This window comes from Pteropus vampyrus, unplaced genomic scaffold (assembly GCF_000151845.1).
Source record: "Pteropus vampyrus isolate Shadow unplaced genomic scaffold, Pvam_2.0 Scaffold11, whole genome shotgun sequence".
NCBI lineage: Eukaryota > Metazoa > Chordata > Mammalia > Chiroptera > Pteropodidae > Pteropus > Pteropus vampyrus.
This window is the reverse complement of record NW_011888792.1, coordinates 14,812,586-14,819,001: the sequence shown is the minus strand read 5'-3', so window position 1 is coordinate 14,819,001 and position 6,416 is coordinate 14,812,586. Positions and strand designations below refer to the sequence as shown.

Genomic DNA, 6,416 nt, shown 5'->3' with positions numbered 1-6,416 from the left:
AGTTAAAAATATTGAGTCTATTAGGAAGCTATTCTTGTGCAAGCAACATGGAAAGATTTGGAATCTCATTATATTAACTAAAAGAAGCAAAAAAAAAGTCTGCAAGTGGATTGCTGTTTTCATCTAAGATAATTGAAAACTCAGAAACATATATTAAATATTTATTCATCTAAAATATATTCAGGGGTGGTTGACTTAGAGAAATCCAGGAGATGAAGAAAAAGATTCTTCTTCCCAAGCAGCAATGCTCTCAGCATTCACCAAGACATTCTTCTGATTACATGCATTTTATCTTCCCCTAAGCTAAAGGATATTTTATCCTGTGGGGTTAATTAAAATTTAAATTTTCCCTTTCTGTTGCCCATTTTTTCTACCATCATCCTTTCCAGATCATCTATCTGTATATTTCAGTTTTCATTTGTGCCCTTTATTCCCACTCCCCTAGAATTCTGTATTATTTAAAAGCTTATAACATATACAGTCTGTCTTCTTCATAAAGGTTCTGTGCCTCTCTCCATATGTCATATCCTGGCACTTTCATCAGTCAACAGTGATTAAAATTACAGAAGGAATCAATATTTTTAACCATCCTTCCAACGGCTTGGGCAGCTGTCATTCAGGTGATTGGTGATACTTGTTAAGGTTGTTAGGCAAATATATCCTACACAACAGAGGGCATGAAATAATTAAATAGCAAGTTTAACATAGAACATGTCAGGGCAATTACATTCTGTCCAATAGCAATTTTGCATTAATATTAAGGAAACATTCAGGAATTTATCGTGACCATTGTTTAAGATAACAAATAAAACATAGTTTCTTTTCCACCTTTAACACTTTAGCACAGCAGTTTAGGACACTCAGATTAGATGTGCACACACACTAGTTAATTTAGAAACAGAAAGCAAATAGCAGTAGACATCCTATAGAACACACTGGAGGAAGCAACTCCATTGACAATAAAATCGATAAAAATCGTACTTAAAAAAAACTTCGATAATAAAGTGCATAAGGAAAACATGGGAGTAAGAACGTTGATATATGAGTACATGGTTCCATGTAAACTGTCAGTGGCCAGGGACAGCACAGGACAAGAACAATATCCAGAATACAAAATAATCCAAGAAATCCATATAAAAATGAAGAAAAAGAATGTTAGTCACAGCAGGGCTCTTCTGAGAAGGCCTCCACACTGATATCATCAGAACAGTACTGTACGATGGTTCTGTGAGGATGACCTCATGAGAGCTGAACAATAAAATGTGGAAAGATCTCATCATGACATGAAAAAAGGAAAATACCTTTATGCTTTGTCATAACTATCTGGACTGAATGGCCCCTGTCAGTCCAATGCAGTCAAGATTTTTTGAGTAAAATAAGTTAAATTACACTCAACACAGCACAAAATTGTTTGAAAATAGACTTAATTCAAGTGTGAATTACAGGAAAACCTAGGTCCATGACACTCAAAATGTTAATTTTTAAAAAATAAGAGCATTAAAAATTGTATAAACTATACTTATAAACCTAAAATAACAGATAGCTTAAAGATCAGAAACAAAGGCTAAATATAAACTTATTTTCTTTAACCAATTATAATTATTTTGTTACATTTTAAGCTTCATGTTTTCAAATACTTGATTATTTATAATTTTTTTTTTAACACCTACAGCACCTGGTATTCCTAGGTGGTTTCCCATCCAAGTACTAACCAGGCCCAACCCTGCTTATCTTCCAAGAGAGATCAGGCGCTTTCAGGGTGGTATGGCCGTAGACTGATTATTACTTAGTTTTTATTTAGTTCTCTCCATTAGATATTTCTCACAGTTTCTTTAATTATCATTTTAAGCATGTGTTCACTTTCTATTTGGATGCTGTAGTATCTCCCAAACACATCTTTGTTACTGGGCCTGAATGCCATATCCATTTGCAAGTTTTTCCCAGCTAGCTCTACTCATCAACGGCATCTCAAATATTTTGTTAAACACTGTTGGAGAAAATAAATAATCAAATCTATGTAGACCTTTTTGGGTATTGATTCACTATTTATACCCTCTTCCTCAGCTAAATAATTGCCCTTTTAATTAAATTCTTAAAAGATAATCACATTTCCCCCCAACTATTCCCAAGTTACTACTTATCAACTATTCATTCCTTCCTTCTTTCGATAAATGTTTGAGCATTTGCTATACTTTTAAAATTTTCTAAATGTGATACAAAGATGACTGCAATACAATGCCTTCCCTCAGAGTTCGTAACTAAATATAAAACATCCAGATTTTGCACAATGCAAATATTGAACCACACCCTTTGTGAAACTAGTAGTTATGAAACATGTAAATTTAATCCAGATGACATTAGCCAAATTGAGTAAGATGAATGGGGAGGTAGAAATGGAAATCGAAACTTGGCCAGATCATTGAAGATATGAATATGTGTTTTGTTAAATGAGAAAAGTGAACCGTCAGCTGTACTTTGAAGGATGAGGTAATTCAAACTACAATGAGAGATTTTATCGGAGAGCCTATTGGGGGAATCAGAGAGAACACTTTCCGCAATTAGGTAGGAAAGGGGCAAAGATGGTGGTTCTGAAAATATCAGTGGTCCATTAGCCCAACACAGAGCTAAAGCTTAAGTAGGGAGCTCTTGGGTTTATTGTTTTCAAACTTAACCCAGTAATTCTATCAGAAGCAAAAACTTTTTAAAATATGTTATCATTTCTGTGAGCTGCATTACAGGTACAGATCTCGGAAGTTAAAAGATTATTCACCTTATCCCTGCACTATGCAACCTCCCGTCTTCTTAAGAGCATTTCAAAAAATAAATAAAATAAATAAAATGAAATGAGCTTTCCTGACAGCTCACTTTCTTAAGTTCACCTCATTTTAATTCATAGATGGGAATTCTGTGAAACACTGTACAGAGCTATGTGGAGAAAAAAAGAAATCAGAAAAACACACATTTCCCTAGACAGCTGCCAGTCGAACATTTCTCTTTGGAATAGCGGTAGATAATTCTCTGTAGTGAAAACAATCTTTTCTTGGGCTAATAAACCCAGGAAATAACAAAATGGAAGTGGGAAAATTACTTATTAACTACTATTGGAAAAACGAAGCTTTTGGTTTTACCATTGACAAAAGTACCAATAAAACAGATTAGTATCTGAAAATTTCCCGCTTCAGTGCTACTTTTAATTCATAAAATAAAACTCTAACCAAAAAATAAATTACTGGAATAGAAAAAAGAAAATAAGTTATAATTACTAATTCCAATAAAATTGACTGAAAAAATATACAGAATTAAAAATAGCCTTATCATTATTAAATATTTTAAAATCTCAACCTATACAGCACTATATGTGTCAATGTAAGAAACGTCCCGACCTGTAGAGAATCTTAACAAGTATATTTGAGCCAAACTGACAACAATTGCCAGGAAGCAAATTCTCAATAGTTTAAGAAAATGCTCAGAGAATGGCAGTTCTGTAGTTTATTTTACACATTAGAATCAAAGGAGAAGAGGTAGAGAGGGTTACATGAAATCCACTGGTGGCAAATTAGGAGGTGGGAGAGGGCAAAGCCAGGGAAATCTCTGGGATTGGATAAAAAGTAAAACGAAGGACACATACTTCTTTTCCATTGTGAGTACAGGATAGTTAATAATGAACATTTACAGCACATGGGGATGGTATTTGGAAAACAATAAAACATTGAGGGGTTCTGTAGTCTCCTGCTCTGGTGGGTTGTGCCCTGAGGGGTCTGGAAAAGGGGATTACTCTGACACTCCAAGGGCATATTATTTTAGGTGCAAAAAGACAACAGACAGGCTTACTTACAGTGAAGATTGACCTTGGTCAAGAAAACTAGAGGCTCAAGTGTGACTACCAGCCATGACCAGCTTATAGTTAGGAATCTTTATGTTCATACCATCTTTTGTGGTTACTTTCAGTCTCTGGGTTTGTAGGACCTGCCATGCTGGCCTCCCTGAGCTGTTGAATTTAGTGTGTGGCCCCTTTTATGTCCACATACAGAATACCTGTTCATTTTAGATCACATAAACCTTATTTATCGCTTTATTTTATAAATATGGATATATGCAAAAATATGCTTTAATGGAAGCACTTTGATACTTTATGGACAGATAATTTGTTTTTATACTTTTCAGCACATATATATAAATAAATGGCCTATTTCTTGAGATTAAACAACTTCTTGCTTTTGGAAGAATATTTTTCCTCTGAAGAGATCTCAGTGTATACCCAAATATTTCAACTTATTACCAGAGCTATGACATTGTTATAATAATAAAATGAGAGAAAATGCAAAGGAACAACTTTATACAAGTGTTCATTCAACTACTGTGCTTTCTTAAATTGGAACTTGATTTATCAAGCCTCATCAGCAATGTGCACTAAACTCTTGAAAAATGAAACTAAAAACAAAACAAAAATATATATGATATTGGCCATGGTCTCAGTTGACCTCTTTATTTAGGACTGAACAAACAATTATAAAAGACATTGCAAAATAGAGTTTCTAACAATTTGGTAAATCTATTTAAGTAAACAGAAGAAGGCAAAGTCAAATAAAGCATATACATACAGATGTATATGTATGTGTTTACCAGTATATGAATGAATATGTCTGTAGGTGTGGTGAGTGTAAAGAGTGAAGATTTTTTTTTTGAGAGCTTAAAGAAAATGTGTTCGTATATGAAAATATTACTAGTGAACTATTATTCTCTTTTTGAATAAAGTTTTGTTTCTGACTATAAATTACATGTTTTAAATGCAATTTCATAGCGAAGTTAAATTATCTTGGGTTCTACAAATAAAGTTATTCACTTGACAAACATTTATTGAGCACCTATGACAGGCAGACACTGTGGAGGATTGCGCATATAGTTTTTATAATGTAAAAACTCTTACATTATTACTATGATTCTTTTTATCATCACTGGTGCAAACACGATTCCCATTTATACAATGATGTTTGTATTTCCATACACAAACAGTATATAAAACATATCCCATCTTTTTGATTTGGAAGACCAAGATAGAAACTAGTTTCTTTATGAAAACATGCTCTCCTCACTCTCTCAATTCGCTACTAACCCTTACTACTCAAATATTTGGTTTAGTGATTTGTCTTTTGACTAGAATCAGGATATCTCTGCACTGAAAAATGGCAATAGGGATGGAGATTTTTAAAAAGGGAGTGCCACAGGAATGAAGGGATAAAGAGGCAGAGAACAGGGGAATTTTAGGGCAGGGTAACTTCTGTATAATACTGTAATGACAGATACATGTCATTATACATTTGTCTAAACCTACAGAATGTACAACACAATGAGTGAGCCTTAATGTAAATTACAGATTTGAAACCATAGGGATAACTGTGCAAAAAAAAAAAAAAAAAATGCCCAGGGCAGTTATAAAACTGATAACATAATCTCTGGGGATGGTGCCCGATTTGGTGGATTTACTTCAAAGTCCTCGAAATGATTTGAATGTTAAGCTGAGGTTAGGAATCACTGATAATAAGAAAAAAATGCCATGTTTAAAGACATTTGAAGCACTGCAGTGGGTAAACCTTATGGCAATGTAAAATAACATTATGTACTTATTTATGTATCAGTGGGGAAAAGTATGAGGGACCATTTCTTCTTCCTTCGTATCTGAGAGGGTCCTAATATTTAAACATAATAAAATGATAATACTTTCCTTCTAAATTTAAATGATAAACTGAAATTTAAGTTTCTCAATTAGATTGCTCAATTGCATTTTAAAAAGCATCTCTGATAGCTCAAATGAGAATACTCATACACTGCTGGTGGGACTGCAAATTGGTATAGCCATTGTGGAAAACAGTATGGAGATTCCTCAAAAAGCTAGGAATTGATCTACAATGATCCAGCAATCCCTCTACTGAGTATTTACCCCAAAGACTTGAAAACCCATATCCGAAAAGATATTTGCACACTAATGTTCATAGCAGCATTATTCATAGAGGCCAGGATATGGAAGCAACCAAAGTGTCCTACGATAGATGATTGGCTAAAAAAGCTGTGGTACACATATACAGTGGAATATTACTCAGCCATAAGAAGAGATGAAATACTGCCATTTGCGACAACATGGATAGACCTTGAGATAATCATGCTAAGCGAAATAAGCCAGACAGAAAAAGTTGAAAATCTCAAGATACCACTTATATGTGGGATATAAACCTAAAAGCAACAACTGAACAGGACAACATACAGAGACCCATGGACATGGACTATAGACTAGTGGTTACCATAGGGTAGGAGGTGTGGGGGGGAGAGAAGAGGTAAATGGGGTAAAGGGGGTCAAATATGTGGTGACAGAAAGAAATCTAACTATGGGAGGTGAACACACAGTGTGTGTGTGTGTGTGT

General features: G+C 34.2%; 1 pseudogene; it reads right to left on the bottom strand.

The window, feature by feature from the left end:
- Window positions 1–1,663: 1,663 nt before the first annotated feature.
- LOC111731884 lies at window positions 1,664–1,776 on the bottom strand (annotated as a pseudogene).
- Window positions 1,777–6,416: the final 4,640 nt, after the last annotated feature.